Source organism: Uloborus diversus, chromosome 9 (assembly GCF_026930045.1).
Source record: "Uloborus diversus isolate 005 chromosome 9, Udiv.v.3.1, whole genome shotgun sequence".
Lineage (NCBI taxonomy): Eukaryota > Metazoa > Arthropoda > Arachnida > Araneae > Uloboridae > Uloborus > Uloborus diversus.
The window spans coordinates 5,515,651-5,537,896 of NC_072739.1; positions in this window are offsets into that span (position 1 = coordinate 5,515,651).

A 22,246-nucleotide genomic window follows, 5' to 3' on the forward strand; every position below is an offset into this window, starting at 1 on the left:
TGAGCATCAAAGGAACTATGTGCCACATTTGTCAAAGATTTGACGCAAACAGTGGGTTTGTATAAGGAACACGACAAACACACATACAGCCTACTGCCGTGGGAATGTACAGCGCAGTATCTGCAGAAATGAGTTTTTGAGATAATTGAAGAAATTCGTTTTGAATACCACACTAATAATAGCTGGGTTATAGTTGGTCCATGCAAATATCCGAGCTCACGATTTGGTAAGGCCATGTTAACTTGAAACAACATAGTCAAACCAGTACTGTCTAACCACGGATTGTATGGAAAGGTAAACATCCGGTTTACACGCGGAAATGGAAGCATCTATTAGTTTTCAGGGATGTCAGATTTGGCAGATGTATGTTAGCCTCTAAATTAAGCAGAGTCTCATTCAAACGAGCGGAATACGCGCATAAAATTTTTATTTTTCCCCTCATTCAGATGGAGTCGCCTTAACTGGATGTTTGCCAATTCCATACAATCCGTGATGGTCAAACAGTAATATATAAGGTAAACAGTAGTGGCCAGTACTTCAGTAGTGGCCACCAAAGAAGCACTGGCCGAAAGTGCATCAAACGTGCAGTTTGCACGACACATTACCTCCTTCAAAGGGCGCTCATATGCAAAATTTTAGGGAGGGGGGGCTCATATATTTTTTCCAGGTTTAGCAGGAGATTTTCTCCATGGAAACCGATTTCAGTACAGACTAGAGTTATTAAAATATGACATTTTTAATAACTTATTACTTCATGGCTGGAAAAGAAATATTTGTACATTTTTCAAAGAAAAAAGCACTAAAAGCAAGGAAGTTATAATTTTTATGGGGGGGGGGGCCTTGAGCCCCCACTTGCCCCCTATATGAGCGCTCTTACCTCCTTCACGTTTGAATCCATTGGAAACCTAAAATCCAGTTTTTTTTTTCAAATACGAACCTTAAAGTGCTAACTACTGAAGCACTATTAAGCACTGCCCACTACTGGTGCGTTTACCTTATATAATATATGTATGGAAACTTTTAATTTAAAAACGTACTTATGAAAGACGTATTTATAAAAGAACAAATAATAGTGACTTATTTCTTTTTCGTAACTGAGTAAAATTAGGCAAACGAAAAGGCAACATTTTTTTTCCGCCCTATGCCGTTGTAGAATCGCATTACATAAACGTATTAATGTTCTTATAGTACGTAAAGCGCACGTTTTTGAATAAATGTATAAAATTTTGCTCGGCAATAATAGAGGTGAAAATCTTTAGAGTGACCTTAAGCGAAACTTAAACGTATTCTGGAACCTTCCTTGGAACTTTGTTACATGCAGTCTCTCAAAAACCACAAAATCAGTTTAAGAAAAGCTTTAATGACTTAATGGCTATGAGGAAAACGATTAAAGGTTAACACTTAAGTTTAGCAGTGGCGACTCAAAATCGCCTTCCGTTCATTATACAGAGTTGACCTTTGAGTTCTTTTTACCTCTAAAGTGCTTTATTTTGATTTTCTTTGAAAATATCTTTCATAGAGAGGCGAGTTAGAGAGGGCAGTAAATATATATATATATATATATATATATATATATATATATATATATATATATATATATATATATATATATGATTCGTTGATTTTTTATGAGTTTCTGATTGATAGAAATGTATTGCAGTCGAATTCCGTTTTAACTGAACCCGAGGGACAAGTAAAACATTTCGCAGTATTGAAATTTTGTTATATTCCGCTTATTAGAATCACATTCGGAATGAGGACTTCTGATTGAATAAAGCGGAGGACTGTATAAACCGGCATACTTATACACTTGGAGAATTAAAAAGGTTTTAAATGTTTTTAATACCCTGAAAAAGAAATGAACTACTTTCTTTTTTTTAACTGTTTCAAATACAGTTGACATTTTGACTGCGCATGATGTGCATTTCTTTTTTTAGTTTACACAAAGGTTTTAAAGTACAGCCGCATTAACAAAAATTTGAAGGTACAGATTCAACATCTTTTAAAAAGTTTGAAAATTTTCCTTTCTTTCAACATTACCTCCTCTTTGCTCTGAAGAGCATCGTATGACATTAAGCGCTTTTCCGACATTCATTGAAGAGGGCAAATTTGGCATTGGGATTTCCTCATCTTCCGAGACTGATTCCTCCATTCCTTGGTGCGACATAACTTTGGAATTTGTTATGTGCTGCAATTTTTAATATTTTTACTGTCTTTTTCAGTTTTTAACAAATGCTCTCCAAAAAGCTTGATTTTATAAAACGACGATAATATCGTTTTATTAAAGGATGGTTTTTGTTATTTGTTTGAGCCAAAAGGGCGTAAGTCATGTAGTTTTGTTCCAAAAGGGGTAAAGTCATTTTTTTTCTTTTTTATTTTTGAATAAATATACTTTGAATATTCCTAACCGAATAATTTAGTGTTGTTATCAGCCATAGAGTACTTGATAAAAATCTTTTTCTTTTCGTTAGTGGTAAATCTTACAGAACAGAATCCTGTTTTTTCAACAGTGGAAAAGATTAAAATTCCTTTTGGAAATAAGCTCTTCATATTACAGTGAGGTACGCAGTAGGTTTTTCAGAGGGGTCAATTTTTCAAACATATGTAAGCACTGTCCCCTCCTCCCTCTTAAAGAGTACAGACAGTCAAAAATTGTTGCTAATGCAATGTTTTTTTACTTCCTTTTACAAAAAAGGAAGTATTGTATTCGCGAAAAAATTTTCACTCAAAAATCGCCCTTAATTTCCATTTTGCTCACCCCCAAATGAATGTTGAGTTTTTTTTTCGATTCGACCACATGCGGAAAAGTGCCTAAGAATGTATAGACACGCGAAATATCCATTTTGACCATCACCGAGGTAATTACAACGACTTTTCTCGTGACGTCTGTATGTATGTGCGTATGTGTGTATTAGGGTGTCCCAAGATATAATGGCGAAAAAAAAGTTTGTGAAATCGAATATGCATACCCTCCAAATTTTTTCCATTTTACCTCAGAAACATGAGAAAAAAGTTTCATTGCAATAAAATAACGGGAACCCGTGCCGACTTGAGGTCAAAGTTGGACCTGAAATCCTGTACGGCGACTACAGTGGAAAGATTGCTAACTGCATCATTCCTTACTACACGCGACATCAATTTATTTAAAGCAGATATTTACAACAATATTAGACTAAAAGAAACATTACTGCACATATTTTTAATTCACTGTTTGCTTTTTGCAGTCAGGATAGAGCTTTCGATGCTCTTGAACGCAACGTAACATAGATTGTTTTTGTTCCTCATCAGCTGTTAGCAAACCATGAAAGTCCTGCATCATTTTTACAGCTCTTTCAGCTGCATCGTTTACTGCTCTAAGCATTGAGACAGTCTTTTTCACATCAAGGAATGAAATATTACTGACCATACCATAAAAGCTGGATGAATTTTTGTAGAGCAGCTTTTGAAATAATTGGGTCCACATTTTCATACACTTTTATCAAAAAGCACAAATCTTTGTTGGATGCTTTGACTGCCAAAATGCATTGAAGCCATGGTTTCACGTATATTGTCACTACAAACAAGCAGACATCAAACAATGCTTCATTTTCCTTCGTATCTAATTTTAGTTGTGAACTAAATAAAATAGTAATATTTTTAGGGAGTAAATCGCTCGAGCCATCCATCGAGCTTTGTGCATGGCTCTTGGAGGTTTTATTTTAAATTCATTTTCTGTATCTCCACCTAAAAATATGTTAGGCAATTTTATCAACTCTTGATAGTCATATTACTAAGTTTAGCACGGTAAAAGTCAAGTAAATTTTCCAAGTTAGGGTACAGTTCGGAACAACTCCGCAGCTCCTCCATAGCACTGTATTTTAGTGGATAGATCAGTTCATATATATGACGGCGGCAAGCAAAGGAAAGCATTTCTCTATAAAATTTTTGCTCAAGAATAGCTCAAGAACCACTTAAAGGAACTGTTCTGGAAGCTGTAGTATCACAACAGAGAGTTTTAACTTTGTCTTCGAGATTCCAATCTAAAACTGCCTTTCAAACAGCCTCTGTTTGTTCTTTTCCTGTGGAATTATCCAGTTTAGACTCAGCAATGAGTTGTTCCGTCACATCCATATAAAATAACTATAGATAAGCGATCTTCTTTTGATTTTTGAGCACTCAAACAGTTTCATATCCCAAGGTAAATTCACAACAGAAGGTACCTCGTACTGAAAACCAATTTTTCTTCTTTCCTCGTGCTCCTTCCGCTTTTCGGTTCGAATTCTTTGAATTGAAGATACCTATAGTCCGGTCAATTTAGGCAGTTGAAATAACAAAAATTCCGGGAAAGCTAAATTTTTGTCGAGACCTTGGGCTTACTATTACAAATAAGGTGCCAAAAGTCCCCATCGATCCCATGTGCGCTAAAAAAGTTATTCGGGGTCAAAGGTCAAAATTTTACGTTTTTTGCATTTTTCTCAAAAACGGTAAGTTTTATCGAAAAGTACCGCAGACCAAAGCTGTAGATCTCAAAATTCTCTATAAAAATGGTCCTTATGATTTTTTCTCCAAGGTCAAACCTTCCCAGATATTGCGTACTCTCAAAAGCCAGCCAGTCATTTACAGAATCCCCTCTACTCGCGTGGCCTTGAATAATATTTGGCTATTCTAGTCCGTGTGGCGTCGTTCACATACCCAGGGGTGCCCAACCCACTAAGGGCATGGGCGCACCCCTCAATATCGCGGAGACCCCCCCCCCCTCAAAAGCAAGAGCCCCTTTCCAAAAACTGAGAAAAATACCCCTCAAAACAATCCCCCTAAAAATTTCGATGGTGCAGTCTGGGTCATGACCCCTCCTGGGGGGGGGGTGGAAGGGCACCCCTGACGTACCTGCTTCTTTTAGAGTTAAACGTGCAGTTCGAGTGAATAAACGTATTAATCACAAGCGTCTGCTGTAGTTTGGGCTGATCAATATTTAAGAAAAATGTCACAATTTCGCTTTATTTGCAATAAACTTTTGACTGAAGGTGAAACTGTTGTGCTGGGCAGTTGTGGAATGCCAACTTTAATCGATGCAAGTCTCAGGAGAAGTTATAAGAATGCTGATTATTTAAGAAGTCAAAAGTCCGTTACAATTCGCATGAATTGCAGAAAATCATACACCCGGAAAAATTCAATCTCTGCAGCAACGTGAGGATAAAGAGGCTAGTACTTCAAAAGTAAGTCCTCCTCGTACTGTAGCGCGATTAAGTAAATTTGAATCCAGCTTTTGTTTTTAAAAACACTGCTTATTTTGTGGCTGTAAAGCGGATGAGGAGGCTGAGAAGAAGAAAACGCAGAAAAATGAAAGAAAAATTCATAAAGCAGCGACTAAATCATACTCAAAATTAAAACGTGCAAGAGCAGCTTTTGACACACCTCAGAACGATCTTTAGCTAATTTTAAAAGGGATTCTTTGAATGTAAGTGTGGAAACTTTATAAATTTTTCTGCGATAATTCTGAGTTTTGTTCTTCTCAGCTTCTTCATCTGCTTCCTCGCCACAAAATAAGCAGTGTTTTTTACAATAAAAGCTGGATTCAGATTCACTTAATCCCGCTCTTGTTCGAGGTGGACTTACTTTTGAAGTACTGGCCATGCTCATTAGGGTGGATTAAAAAAAAAAAAAAAATCAAAATCTGATAAACGCTAAGTAATAGCCCGGAAAAGTTGCCTTTTATAGAGATATTTGGTTCAACAAAAGGATTTTGACCGCAAAAAATATCTTGAAGTGTCGCTCGCGCCTCGAAGTTGACCATTAATGCATAAAAACTGGAAAAAGTTATATTAAATTCATCAAATATCAAAATTTGAGAAATTTGATGTTATTGCTCTTAAGAGTAGGCTCTTTGTGTAGATTACACATTGCATAAGATCATTTTATTAATAAATTGTATTTTAAAGTTCCACACATGCGTTGAGTCATGAATTTGACCAATATAGTCAGAATTGAATAACATCGTGTTGCTCCGTACTTAGAGGAAAAATATAGAGAATATTAGAAGTAATGATTTGTAAAAGTTTGTTTTCATATTAATTAATTCTTACATAAATACGAAAAAAAAAAGTTATAAAAGCATTTCTTATCTAGTAAAAAAATGTTTAATTCTCCACTTAGCAGATAACTTTGGCGCAAAATGTCAAATTTACCTATGAGAGAAAACATAAGTTAAGCATAAAAATTTTAACATAATGTGGCTTGCAACAGCCCACATCAGTCACCCTTTGAAACAAAAGACGTTGCTAAAGAAATTTTAATGGGTTCTGAGCCCTCAAACTGTAACCACATTGATTAGAATAACACATAAGTTTGGCATGCGAGTTGAACTATTTTACTTCTCATAACTTTCAGTCTTGATTGAAATTGTGACTTGGTGGTATTGTGGCTTAATATTTCTAGATTCTAATCTGACTCGAATAAATCCATCCCTTTTGGTTAGGCAGCAAACTGTACCCTGACATTTATTTTTCTTATTTTACCTATCGTCTCACTGCATTAGTATGACATGTAAGGTTTTGAGTACCTGACACTTCTTCTTCTTATTTTACCTATCGTCTCGCTGCTTTAGTAGGACGTGAAGTTTTGAAAACCATACTACTCAGTAGGTACGCCACCAAGCAATTTCTTTCAAAATTTTATCGGAAGTCCCCTTTTTGAAAGAGGGAGCTGCCGAGTTTTACCAGTTCTGCTTATCGATGAGCTCATAGCAGTCTCTATGCTTCAAAATTGAAATCTGGAATTATACATATTGATTGTCCATCTTCGAACTGATCGTCGTAATCCGTCTTGAAACAAGTTCTCTGATGATGGTCATCCGCAATGCCTAGTGTTATATTTTTTAGATTCTCAAAGTAACCAGTTTGCAGAACAAGAGCTGATGATCTAAACATAGTACGATGGCAAGTTTAAAAAATTCTATTGTATAGCAAAAATTTACAATTTCAGATTTCAACTTGAGTTCTTTGATAAGCAGAAGTGGGAAAACTCGGATAATCTTCTTAGAAAAAGGAATATCAGATAAAACTTTAAAAGAAATGGTGCTTGAGGGCGTAACTACTGAATTATATGGTTTCCAATACCTCACGTTATACTAAAGCAGTGAGACGATGCGTAAAATTAGACAAAGAAGCGTCAAACACAGTTTGTTGTCTAACCAAAAGAGATGGAATACTTAGAGTCAGATTAGAATCCAGAAATCTTACTCACAATGTATCACTAGGGCCAAATATTGTCAGAAGCCAAGATAATAATGCGACTCGCCAGCCAAACTATGTTTTATTGTATGAAATGTGGTTACAGTTTGAGATCTCAAAAAACATTTAAAAGGGGATTGTTTTGAGGGGTATTTTTCTCAGTTTTTGGAAAGGGGCTCTTGCTTTTAAGGGGGGGGGGGGGCTCCGCGATATTGAGGGGTGCGCCCATGCCCTTAGTGGGTTGGGCACCCCTGGGTATGTGAACGACGCCACACGGACTAGAATAGCCAGATGTTATTCAAGGCCATGCAAGTAGAGGGGATTCTGTAAATGACTGGCTGTCTTTTGAGAGTACGCAATATCTGGGAAGGTTTGGTCTTGGAGAAAAAAATTATAAGGACCATTTTTATGGAGAATTTTGAGATCTATAACTTTGGTCTGCGGTACTTTTCGATAAAACTTACCGTTTTTGAGAAAAAGCCAAAAAACCTAAAATTTTGACCTTTGACCCCGAATAACTTTTTTAGCGCACATGGGATCGATGGGGACTTTTGGCACCTTATTTGTAATAGTAAGCCCAAGGTCCCTACAAAAATTTAGCTTTCCCGGAATTTTTGTTATTTGATCACTATTTTTATGTCTAAATTGACCGGGCTACTATGGGACATTCATCAATGTTACACCCAAGTGCGTCAATAGTAGCTTCAAGAATAAACACATAATCTCGTATACTTGGACACCTGTCCAATGCAGTAACTGATTTTGGAGTAATAAAATCGCTCCTCATTACATATTTACTTGTTCCAGGTTCTGATAATACTTGTTTCAGGTTCTGGAATACTTGTTCCAGGTTCTGATATATTTGTTCCAGGTTCTTGTATACTTGTTCCAGGTTCTGATAAACTTGTTACAGGTACTGATTTATATGTTTCAGGGAAATTTTCACTAGAGCTCGAAAAGGAATCTTCTTGTACATGCTCATACAATTCCGCGGATGTTGAAGTGGAATCGTATTTAATGCGCCTGTTTTCTTCTTTGACAGCTCAAAGTCGAGCCCTTTCCTCTTAGACGGCAAGTTTTTTTATCCACTCCACCTAAAGTGACCACGTCGGCTGGGCTCTGTTTGGAATTGCAAGAAAATCCCATCTTCCTCTATTTTGATTAACTGAAGTGCATCAGCATGTGCAATATTGAATAAATTGTTTAAATTACTCTAAAATTCTTGTTGGCGCTGCCTGAATACTACTTGCAGTTTCATTGCATTTTTTTTTAAAGTCTCTCCAAATTTGATTTAGGTTTTTAAGTTTATTCACACAATTTGGCAACGATTTGGTGGGAATGCGTGCCTTTTCCCAAAAGATGATGCATTCCCGAATAGCGAGATTTGCGCTTTCACTGATGGTTAAATTTTGCTTCTCGAATGTTATAAAACAAAACAGACAGAACTTGTCCGTTAGAGGGAAGTTTTCAAGCTCGTAGTTTGGTGTTTTACGACTCCTTTTAAAAATATCTCTTTTTTCGAACTTTGCAATTCCACTGCCATGTTTCGTTCCCTATGGAAGGACTATACTGCGCTCGCTGACCGGAATGTATTCGTACTGACATGTTTGACGGTTTGGAAATTGCTACGGATAAGTCCCCCCCCCCTCCCCCAACATATGTTTTTCTGTTTTCATTTGTTTTCTGTGCACTATTTACAGTTGTTTTGAGCTTTGCAAAGCATCGCGTCGCCAGCGTTCGCTTGCTTATGAATACACGTGCTATTTACACGTTTAGACCTTTAGGCGCAAGTCGGCACGGGTTACCCTGCTTCAAATTGCATGAAACTTTTTTTACAACGGTTTTGATATAAAAGGAAAAAAATAAGAGGGTATGCGTTTAAAAAAAACGACTTTCATTTTTTTGGGACACCCTAGTGTGTATGTGCGTATGTGCGTATGTGCGTATGTATCTCGCATAACTCAAAAATGGTATGTCCTAGAAAGTTGAAATTTGGTACATAGACTCGTAGTGGGGTCTAGTTGTGCACCTCCCCTTTTGGTTGCTTTCGGATGTTCCTAAGGGGGTCTTTTGCACCTTTTTGGGGGGAAATCATTGTTAATTTCGATGTAAACTCAAGTGGCGTTATAATTTGTCAGACACTTGGCGATATATCGCCAGTCTTTTGGTCGCGAAGTTTTGTCGCCAACTTGGCGACAAATTTGGCGGAGTTTTTTTTTTTTTTTTTTTGGTTTCAATTTGGCCATTGTTGGTGATATTTAGAGAATAAATATTGAATCACATTAAAATAGCGAATAATGGGGAAATGACATTAAATTGGAGTAAAAGGAAGTCATGTGATGCACACATCAGCTCGTTTTTTTTTTTTGTTTTATTAATATAATAATTTTTTAGACATTTTTTAAAAAAAATTGAAAATGGTTATAAGATGTGGATAATGTATGAATATTTTGGGTTAATCCTGAAGGTAGGTTCATGCCCCCATCCCCCTCTTCCGTGCACCACTGATTTATTATAAATATAAGTGCAGGTATATTTGTAATATATATAAGTACAGGTACATTTGAGTATGTACATAAGTACAGGTATATTTGTGGGACTATTTTTTCCACTGAATAATATACTTATACAGTTACGAAAAGGATTTCTCTAAACTCGATACACGTACATTAGAAGTTCTCTACAAATTCGGCCATAATTTACTTTGAAATCAATGGAAGCTTCATTCGGCACAAAGATACATATCTACCGCAGACGATACTCTTATTCTTATCACCACTTTCTTTAAGAACTTTTACATCACAATCCTTTACATGACTGTTACAGAAACAATTGGAGCTAACTTCGAAAAAAAAATCTCAAGAACGAATTAAAAGCGATGATATCACTTTCGGTATCTCTTTAAGCGAGCAGTCTACCGTTTCAGAAGAGTTCTTTCCGGATTCTTGTTGCGAATCGTGACAAAACTCCCCTTTGTCACCTCTGCAAGGTTGACGAAAGTCGCTCCGGGGATCCAGTGAGAAACAATGTCCGAAAACGACTGGAGCAAGACGGACCTCACTGATCCGTCCTTTCGAACACCCTCCTAAAGATGTGACGAACCTTAACCTAGAAAATTAAGATCCGAGACGTGGATGAAGGAAGAAATGGCTGCCTGACATTGAGCATTTGTCGCTTTTTCGTAATTGGCGATGTCGATTGGCTTCGTGCGATAATACTGGCGGTCGCTCAGTGTCGAAATGGAATTGGTTTTCTGTGAGTGCTGTCTACGCTTTTATGTTATTAATTACCTTGCCGAGGGAAGACCCTTGACTTTTCTTCTTGAGAAAGTCCCGTTTCTCATCGGATGGGTGAACACAGCTGAGGTAACACAGGAGTACTCGTGAGAGTTTTACTTGCCCTTTTTACGATGCATTCCAATCGACACCATGCTTCAGATGTAAGGTAGTTAAAAGAAGCTGTTCTTGCGTATTATTCCGTCGACTATTTTCGTCAAAACCTTAACTATCACCGAGTGAAAATTAAGATCGTAAAATCTCGCCAAAAATCTTAATTTGGAAGATTTTAAAAATGAGTAGTTTGGTGACGTCATTGTTAGCAGATGAAGTTTTGGTTTTAACGAAATTGGTCGACGGAAAAGCGTAACTATCAAAGAAACTAGCATCGCTTCAAGGGCGGATCCAGAAAATGTTCAAGGAAAGGGCGATTGTTTTTTGCATTTTACTCTTCGGAACTTCAATTTCTAAAAACATTCCAAGAAGTGCACTGAACCACATATTTTACCTTTATGTAATCAAAGGTGTCCTACAGTTGTGTTTCTTTCGAAAACTATCCAGGGTGAGCCTTTGAACTTATCCCTAATATCATCTTAGATCTTTTAAAGTTGAGATTTTGGAACTTCAATTTCGAAAAAAGTCCTGTAGAAAGCTCTGGTCCCTATTCCCAAAGCCCAGAGTAATAAGAGATGGACTTCGATTGCGTTTTCAAAATTTCAATTCCAGGAAAATTTCGGGGAAGAGCTCCCGTTCTTCTAAAATCTAAGATTATGTAAAATTGCGTTTTTGGAACTTTAACATTGAGAATATACCTAAAGATAGTTTCTGTATCTCGGCTCAAGGAGGGGGGGGGGATCGCTACCATCGCCCCTCTCTTGTATCCGTCCCTGCATCGCTTATAACCGAAATTCGAGCAATTGTGTTTAGTGTCTCTCCACATCTATTTGCCTTCAAACTGTTTGCGTTCTTCCTGGAGGCATAGAAGCAATATAATTTGTTCACTTTCAGATGATAATGTAAACATTTTTATTGTTATGGATTCGAGAGCTACCATGTATCAACACTAAGTTAGGGGTGGTCAACCTTTCTGACATGATCAGTGCTGTACCCAGGATGCGCAAGCCGGGGTTCTTGTCTCGGGCGGCAACTTTTGGGGGATGGCAAATTCACTCTATTTCTTTGTTCTTTTCGTTGAAACTCCTTGTACTGTTGATTGACCAGCCGACACAAATGCATCAGCCATGTTTTTTTCCTTATCCAACGCATGTGAACGAATTTCGTTCCTTAGAAGTTCTAAATTCACTTTTGAATGTTTTTGACCTCTCTCCCCCCCCCCCCCTTTGAGTACCTCGTAGAAGATCTTGTTTCGAAGCGGAACAATAATAAGAGTGTGTGAACCAAGCTATAAAAGAGATGGATGACGTTTTTACGTGGCAGCCAATCAGCAGGCTCCAAATTTTTTCCATCGTCTCTAACAATGTAAAAGTTGCTTATATGCACCCTGGTTGGGAAAAATCGTTGATTCGGCACTGGGCAAGATACTATTATCTGCAAAATATATATATATGCGTGGTTTTTTAAAATTTTTCATCATACTGATTTTGGGTACTGTGGACATTCACGAAATTTTCTTCTCTATATTTCTTATGAACGCTCAGGTTTTACGTAAAAGAGACTAGGATTTGGTGACTTCAGAACATTTCAAGCTTAAATTATTACGGATAACCCGCAACCACGTTCTATTGTCTCGGTGTAATTTCTAATTTATGTATACATACTAATTAGAAGAAGGATAACATGAAAAGTCTCCATTAAATTTTAAAGGAAATTTTTTGCCTTTACCGATCTTTTGTCCGATTTTAAGTAATAAGCAAAAGTGCAACAGATAAAATAAAAATGATTGAGCCTCTTTTAATCATAGTGAAAAAAAGGCCAACTAGCAGCCAATCAGCATGAAGAACTAGAATTTGTGCTTGCTGTACGGCCGCACAATCAGAGCTTATTTTAAGCTATTAATTGCTTTTTTTTTCTATTTCCCCCTTTTTTTTCAATTAAAAAAATAGGTTTTTGTGAGCCTCTGTTAATACTCCGACGTGTCTCTGCTACGGGTTAGCTATCATTGCCCTCAAGTTTTCTTAAATATTTCCATCATGGAAGAGTCGGTAGTTCGTAAATCAATACACATTGCTGATTTAGTGTCTTGCTTGTAGTAAGTTCAACTATGAGTCATAATTAATTAACTGGATGCGTAATTTATCAGACTTACATTCAAGTACAATTTCTGAGCATGAAATGTGAAATGATTGGCAATTTCCATTACAACAACTGAAACAATTTTTCAAGCACATCAACAATCCCGAATTGAGCCAGGAACTCCGCTCTTTCTTTCTTATGATTTGTCTTAGCTAATAGCGAAAAACAAAGCTTCAATGATTTAAACTGAAGCATCTGGTGCTCTTAAATAGTAGAATATATCTCACTCCGTCAATACTATATATCCGTTATAAATCAGTCATCAAATATCCGTTATAAATCTGACTTACATTCAAGTACAATTTCTGAGCATGAAATGTGAAAGATTGGCAATTTCCATTACAACAACTGAAACAATTTTTCAAGCATATCAACAATCCCAAATTGAACCAGGAACTCCGCTCTTTCTCTCTTATGATTTGTCTTAGCTAATAGCGAAAAACAAAGCTTCAATGATTGAAACTGAAGCATCTGGTGCTCTTAAATAGTAGAATATATCTCGCTCCGTCAATACTATTTATCCGTTTTAAATCAGTCATCAAATATCCGTTACAAATCTGACTTACATTCAAGTACAATTTCTGAGCATGAAATGTGAAATGATTGGCAATTTCCATTACAACAATTGAAACAATTTTTCAAGCATATCAACAATCCCAAATTGAACCAGGAACTCCGCTCTTTCTCTCTTATGATTTGTCTTAGCTAATAGCGAAAAACAAAGCTTCAATGATTGAAACTGAAGCACCTGGTGCTCTTAAAGAGTAGAATATATCTCATTCCGTCAATACTATATATCCGTTATAAATCAGTCATCAAATATCCGTTACAAATCTGACTTACATTCAAGTACAATTTCTGAGCATGAAATGTGAAATGATTGGCAATTTCCATTACAACAACTGAAACAGTTTTTCAAGCATATCAACAATCCCAAATTGAACCAGGAACTCCGCTCTTTCTCTCTTATGATTTGTCTTAGCTAATAGCGAAAAACAAAGCTTCAATGATTGAAACTGAAGCATCTGGTGCTCTTAAATAGTAGAATATATCTCATTCCGTCAATACTGTATATCCATTATAAATCAGTCATCAAATATTCGTTATAAATCTGACTTACATTCAAGTACAATTTCTGAGCATGAAATGTGAAATGATTGGCAATTTCCATTACAACAACTGAAAAAACTTTTCAACCACATCAACAATCCCAAATTGAGCCAGGAACTCCGCTCTTTCTCTCATGATTTGTCTTAGCGAATAGCGAAAAACAAAACTTCAATGATTGAAACTGAAGCATCTGGTGCTCTTAAATAGTAAAATGTATCTCATTCCGTCAATATCGTATATCCGTTAAAAGTCAGTAGCATAGCCAAAATGTAAAACTCGCAAGTAACCCTACCCTAATTTGCTTCGCTTTAAATATTCCTTCTAATATTGATCTTAATTGAAAGAAAATGAAAAAAAAAATATTTAAAAAAAATTACAACTTTTTGTATGCAAACTTTTTATAAAGCTTTAAATTGAATTGTTTGTTTCGTCAAAAATAGCAATAGATCTATGCGATAAATAACTCCTCGCGCACGACAAAGTACAATTCAATATTTTCAGAAGTAAGTAAAATTGCAAAATAATGAACTACTAGCTGCGTCGCCCGGCTTCGCACAGTCTACTTCGAAAATAAAAGTTATGTCAAGTGACGCGTGTTCAACTATCAGGTTTGAAAAAAAAAATCAGTAACATTTTGCGGAAGATTGCTGAAAAAATAACCAAAAAGTAAACATTTTAAATCCCCCCGATTACAGGAAAAGCCTTTAAAACAAAAGCCAGAACTTTATTTGTTCATATTCGAGAAAAAAATGGCAACAGATCTTTCATTTAATGAATTTCTTCACCGCTACAAATTTTAATAAAAGCATTGTTGCAGAAAGTTATGAAGCACTAAATAATAATTTGAACGGAGGAAAGCCTTTGAAAATAGGGATTTTATGTCAAAATCTAAGTGTCATAATTAATAGTTTTTCATTGATATCTCCACTAATTATTATCGGAGGATTATGTTAAATATCCAAACATAAAGACGGGAAAATTACGAATCTATCGATACCTGTTTCGATGGTCAGTTCACTCTCGTTCGGGAGAAATATCTTGGACATACATATATAGGTACATACGCTCAATTTTTAATAATATAAGATTATTCTTATAAGAATTTCTCACATAAAATGAAAAATATGCGGAAAAGATTAGAAGAAGAGGAGAAAATCAGGCTAAAGAAATCAGGTTATGGAACAAAAGCCTACAAAGGGAAAAGAAAGTTTTAAAAAGTAAAGAAAGTTCTGCAGCAAATATTGTGATGTTGTGAAAAAATCGTCTGATATTTAAATGTAATTTTAACAAAAAATGTTCGCAACTCCAACAAACTATAGGAGGCGCTGCAGCCACTGTCTAATGGCGGATGAAAAAACTAAAACAAACGCACGCTGTAACGCATAAATTGCTTCTAAACTTAGGAAATGAGAGAAATTTTAGTTCGCATTGCATGATTTTTTGTTTTTTATTCATTTGAAAAGATTTTTCAAAGTCTTTTGGTTATTCTGACCCTTGTATAGAAAGAGATTAGAAATCAAAAAGTATTACGAAAGTAAAAAATTAATGCAAAACACACAGTAAGTTGTTCTGAAGCAGCCATTTTCACGATGTTGAATACGGAATTCATAAATCTTTGGTTCGCTTCGAACAGCATTTTCATTTTGTACCGTTTTTTCTATACTTTAGTACATATTATGTCCAGTTTCGTGACATTTCCGGCATTTGTTGACATTTTTGTGACATTTCCGGCATTTTTGTCACATAGTGCACATACGTGACAGACTGTCAAGAGTAACATTTAACACTAGATAATTTATTTCTATGACTATATGATTGGATATCAAAAGAAATCATCATGCATTATTTTCATTCATCATGGAAATGATTTAACTGATATGCGAAATCTTGTCAAGATACATTATTCTTTCACACAATTTTTAAACCATAACTCTATAAACAGATTTTTGGCGAAACTCTTCCACCGATAATGACAGCTTTTGCAGAGCAATTCGGAACTCCAGCGCTCGAATACGCTACCTTGCGGTGATTTACATAACTGCCGAAAAAACTAAAACATGGCGTTCCACGTATGTCTGTTGACGTAAACATAGGCAGTTTGTTATGAGTATTTATTAACGCATTCGATGTGTCTTGGATTGCTTTCAGCAACAGAAAGTGTTTTGTTCCTTAATGGTATTCTCGAGCTCCTCAAAATAATGTTAGTTTTCATTATTTCCCTCTAAAAAGTGAGTTGACTGTCGTAAATGGAATGTCATAATGTCCTAAACACAAGAAAATTCGGGATTAACAAACTTCGCATTTGCAAGTCTATTCGAAGCATTTTTTTTTTTTTTTCGAAGAGGATAACTTTATGTCAGGTAATTTTTTTTATTGTTTTGTGTGAATTTGAAAGAATATGTTTTTTTTTTTTTTTTTTAAATCTTAAGCTCAAAAGAAGAATAGTATGCAAAATATTTTCTCGAATATATTGTCGTAGAACGGAATGAAAAATGTTTAACGCTGAGAATTTTCATCGCCAAAATAGTGGTATTTTAGTTTAGGGTTATAGTTTTAGTATTGTGCGTGCGGAGAACAATTGGCGAGATTTTGTCAGTCAGTTGTTTACCATTTTTATTTTTTATCCTGTGTGGATTAAAATGTTAGAAAGATAACAGAATTCGATAAGTTTAAAGAAATAATGGAAGATCAATTAAAAAGAAAACTACCGCTATGTATCCGTGCGAATTTTATTGATGATGCATGACAGAATTAAATCATAATTCAGAAATTAGAAACATACGAAACCGAATGTAAACCAATTAGCGCTAGCCAAACAAAACAAAGAACTTTCATCTTCCTCTTTTGATAACACTGATAAACAAAGGTTTATTTACATGAAATATTTATAGTGTTCATATGGCTACAATAAAAATGTAGTTTCATCAAGAGTTGTTAAATTTCGAATTCAGCATCGTGGAAATGACTGCTTCAGAACAACTTACTGTGTGTTTTGCATTAATTTTTTACTTTCGTAATACCTTTTGATTTCTAATCTCTTTCTACATGGGTCAGAATAACCAAAAGACTTTGAAAAATATTTTCAAATGAATAAAGAACAAAAAAATCATGCATGCGAACAAAAATTACTCTAATTTCCTAAGTTTAGAAGCAATTTCTTCGTTACAGCGTGCGTTTGTTTTAGTTTTTTCGTCCGCCATTAGACAGTGACTGCAGCGCCCCCTATAGTTTGTTGGAGTTGCGAATAACGTTAAGTTGGCGAGATATTTTAGCGATAAAAATTCCAAACTTTTATTTTTTATTGTTCAAATTCTTAACGTTCTTTCTGGATTTTTCAATCTGTTCTGCGATAAATATTTTCAAGAAAATTTATTTGCATACTGTCTATTTCAGTTGGATGCTGTAGTAACAAAGGTTATTTAAATCATTTATGTGAAATTAGGTTAAGGAAAAGAGTAATTTTTAGCATGGCCCTAGTGCCCAGTCAATGTTGTTAAGTCCGCTTTTTTTCATCGAATTGAAAAACTGATATTTATTCAAATTCATTCAGAACAAGATAAATAAAATGTGTACTCACAGTTTATATCAGATATTTTTGATGTTACGCTGTTTCGGATGACGATTCCAAATGATGAATTACGCAAATAAACAAAAATACACATAACAAACTGTTTGTTCTGCCCAAAATGAACACATGGAACGCAATGCCACGGAAATATAAGTTCGTTGCTTGAGGCACCTGGGGCCCTGCCCCTTATCCTCTGGTGTGGTATGTTGATAGTTCCTCGTTTGGGGCCATGGCTTTATTTTGGCGCAGAAGATGGTGGAACGCAATGTTTTAGTTTTTTCCGCAGTTTTGTAAATATCCGTGAGGTAGCGTATTCGAGCGCTGGAGTTGCGAATTAGAGAGAATTATTCCCTCTGTTTACATTTTTTATTTATCGTTCTCCTAATTTTATTGATGTTTAATCTAATGATATTTTATAACTACTATCGGCAACAGCAGTTTTGTCTATTGTTATTAGAACATGAGTGCGAAAAATAAATGATGTCTTAAAAGTTTTGATGTATGTTAATTTCAAAATTTTTTCTTATTTCTTTAAATTAAAGTATGATCATCATTCGAGTTAATGACTTTTAAAGTGTCCCTCGTTACTTGCTTTTTTTTCTTTCTTTCTGGAAAACGTAATAGAAATTAAAACAACAATTATTTCTTTTAATAGCACCAGCATCACAATCAAGAGATTGATAAATTCAGAATCGTTTGAAATAACATTTAAAATGTCTGCCTTAGGAGAAATTGGGTGATAACAGTCTCACTAAAACAGTGATCATTGCACAATCCACCAAAAGAAGGATAGCTTGGTGAGTTTCTGTTTGAAATTTTTAAACACAAATAATTGATATTCGAATGGACTAGCTATAGCTTTAACTTATCAGAGTATTAACTAAAGCTGAAGTAACTTTGTGACATCATTGGTACGTTTCTTGTTTAACAAAACTATACGTTCTTATATTAGGGGAGAGTGTTGTACCTTGGGAATGGAACACTTTTCATATTTTAATTTTTAACATTATGTATGTAGGCGTATGTATGTGTTTGTGTGTATGTGCGTGTATGTATGCGTGTAAGTGTAGGATATTGACGCAACCTGGAGACGGTTTTCGCTAGAGGAGCAGCATCGTGAGGCGGCCGGTTTGACGGTGGTGCTGCAGAGGGTGCTGGCGCTAAAATAAAATGATAGCACATCAAAACAGTCAAATGAAAGCAATAAGCAATTGTGATTGCTCAAAAAAAAAAAACGTAAGGTAACCAGTGTTAATGGGTGCAACGTTACAAAAATTCTGAAGTGTGTAGCATCTTGTTTTAAAAGCTCAAATTATTGAAGGAACTTTGCACTAGGGTTTCAGTACAATTTAAAACGCATGTGTAAAGATAAGAATCGGCGCAGAACAGGAAAACTCTTATTAGCGGAACGTAAACCGACCTTGGTAGCCGAGCGGTAAAAGTTCTTGCTGAGCGAGTCTGTGAGATTCACGTTCTGGGGTGAGATCGGACCTGACTCAGGTCATTTCCTCCCTTAGTGCAATAAAAATGTCTTGTTTGCATATTAAAACTAGTGGTACACGCACGGCTTTGCCCGTAATCGAAAAATTAAAAGGTTTTTTGGTTCGCCTGTATATTTACAAATAATGTATGGTGAATTTTCTCGCCAGTTGGCTTGTACCCATGCTTCGGTTCCACGTTATGATGATTTCGTATCTCGCCAATCGGCTTGTGCCCATGTTACGGTTCCACGTTATGATAATTTCGTAATTTACTCGTCCATCTTATGATAATTTTGTTCTTAAAATTGGAATGGAAAAAGAACCACATCGAATTTTCGAAAAATCGCTTTGAGGTGCACACCTCCATGCTACAAACTAACTTTTTGCCAAATTTCTTGAAAATCGGCCGAACGGTCTAGGCGCTATGCGCGTCACAGAGATCCAGACATCCTGACATCCAGACAGAGAGACTTTCAGCTTTATTATTAGTAAAGAAGATAAAGATAAATAAATATCGTATATTAAAATAATTGCTGTACATTGATTGTTTAAAAGCCATGAACTTTTTAAATCGTTCAAGAAAGTCAGATGAAAGGATAATTTTTGGTAATGTGTAACCTTTCAAGCAATTTCTCTGCAAGCATACAAAATTTTCTGGTGTCAACTTACGTAGAAATGAGTGCGAAGTTACGCTATAGTTACATTACTATGGTGTAACCTTCCACAAGCGATGTGTAACTTTACACCAGTTATATCCATAGACTTATAATAAGATTAGACCGAGCTATGGCAACCCTTTTGCTGCTCATAAACCAAACCATGTGACTGGTGGATATCCTAGCAACAGCAGGCGTTGATCGTAGCAGACGATCAACGCCCGCGAGAAATAAAATAAATAGAATTGATGGAACACGGAAGAATGATCTTTTATGGAGTCCGATTTGTAAATGTGTTATTCTAAGTCATAGACTAATAATAAGAGTAGACCGAGCTTTCCCAGACTTGCTGATGAAAAAATTGGTTCATGGATACATCATGTGACTAGTGGAAGGCTTGGCGAAAACTTTGGCGGCATGATTGCTAGATGGCAACATTATCTATAGTTTGACACTCGACATGTATTTTAAGACGTAATGTATTTTCATTATAATTTTTTTTTTCCAGGTGCAGAGATTGAACTGTTTTTCTTTTAGTTATGCATTATTTTGGCATTAGTTTTTGATCACAGTTTTCAGTAACTTTTATTTCATTTGGAACTGCTACGTCAGCGTTGGCGTGAACGTAATGGCGTAAACGTTTTGCGTTAACGCAAAAATGCACTAATCGGTATCTTAAATTGAAATTTTAGGTGAAAATCTTACCGTTTGCTTATTCTTTTTGGATCTTTAATTGCTTAGAGAGTTTTTGAAATTGAATAAAGAAAATGCACAATACTATCTAAACGAAAAACTCACTATATTAACAAAATATTTACAGCTTAGAATAACAAATTTACAAATCGGACTCCATAAAAGATCATTCTTCCGTGTTCCATCAATTCTATTTATTTTATTTCTCGCTCGCGTTGATCGTCTGCTACGATCTACGCCCGCTGTTGCTAGGATATCCACCAGTCACATGGTTTGGTTTATGAGCAGCAAAAGGGTTGCAATAGCTCGGTCTACTCTTATTATTAGTCTATGTTCTAAGTTGCAAATATTTTGTTAACATAGCGAGTTTTTCGTTTAGATAGTATTGTGCATTTTCTTTAGTCAATTTCAATGACTCTCTAAGCAATTAAAGACGCAAGCGCCTAAAAAGAATCGGCAAACGGTAAGATTTTTACCTATAATTTCAATTTAAGATACCGATTAGTACATTTTTGCGTTAACGCAAAACGTTTACGCCATTACGTACACGGCAACGCTGACGTAGCAGTTCCAAATGAAATAAAAGTGACTGAAAACTGTGATCAAAAACTAATTACTAATGTCAAAATCTCTACATAGTATAAAATGAAGTCTCCAAAAAGCGTCTGTTTGTTTGAACTCGCAAAACTGGAGAACTACCCGGCCGATTTTGCTGAAATTTTCACAGTTTGTTCCTTTAAGTCCTGAGAAGGTTTGCAGACCAGTTCGAAAACAATTCGAGGAATAGTTCTTTTTTTTATTCCAATTTAGGCCCAATTTTCACATAAATTCCCGAATATGGGGGTGAAAAATTACTCGCAAATAGTAATATTATATATCGTTGGAAAGGGAAGAATTTTCCGCGTTCTACGCAATTTGTTCCAATGCTCTAACTTTATTGAGGCGGGAGTTTTTTACGTTTTTAACTCGAATTTGTTTAGACTTAGCTGAAATTTAGGCACTACTTTCTTCATTAAATGAATCAATAAAAAGTGAAGGAATTGTCCTACAGCTTTCTTTTTGACAGCATTGGAAAAAGCGACCTTTTTAACTCCAGATCTAACTCGACCTATGGTTGAAAAAATAAGCTTTTATCTCGAAAGGAAAAAAAGTTACAACCCTTTTAAAATCAAGTTTAAGAAATCTCGATTCCATTCAAATTGTGAACCATTTTCTTTCGCATTTTAATTCCTCAAACTTATTTTATTTTGTGTTTCCATGGTTACGCATTTTAAATCCATCTTTCTGGATTTAATTTATTATTTTTTTAAGTATTTTAATATCTGTCGTCATTGTTTGGAAAGGAAATCATGATGTTTTTTGTTTTTTTACGCTTGATTGTTGAATATACGTCACTTGACACAATTTTTATTTTCAAGGTAGACCGGGCAAAGCCGGGCAACGCAGCTAGTAATGCATAACTGAAAGAAAAACACTTCAATCTCTGCACCTGGAAAAAAAATTATAATGAAAATACATTGTCTTAAAATACATGTCGAATGCCAAACTATAGATAATCCTGCCATCTAGCAACCATGCTGCCAAAGTTTTCGCCAAGCCTCCCACCAGTCACATGATGTATTCCATGAACCAATTTTTTCATCAGCAAGTCTGGGAAAGCTCGGTCTACTCTTACTATTAGTCTATGGTTATATCAGTTAAGTTACTCCAGAACATTGGAGGCAGCAATGCTGCCACCGATTTTATGGAGTAAGGTAACACAAAATGTTTTACAGTGCAGTCATAATAGGACGGGTGCATTGCATATGTCTTGGCCATTTCCATTCCATTCGTAGAAACAAGAAAACCAACGAGTAGTGTGCTATCGCAATTCGTGATTGCAAAAAACATAACTTGAATTCAAAGTGTCAAAATTTAAATGTTTTTTGAGCAATCACGATTGCTTATTGCTTTCATTTTACTGTTTTGGCTTCCTATCATTTTATTTTCCCACCAGCAGCAC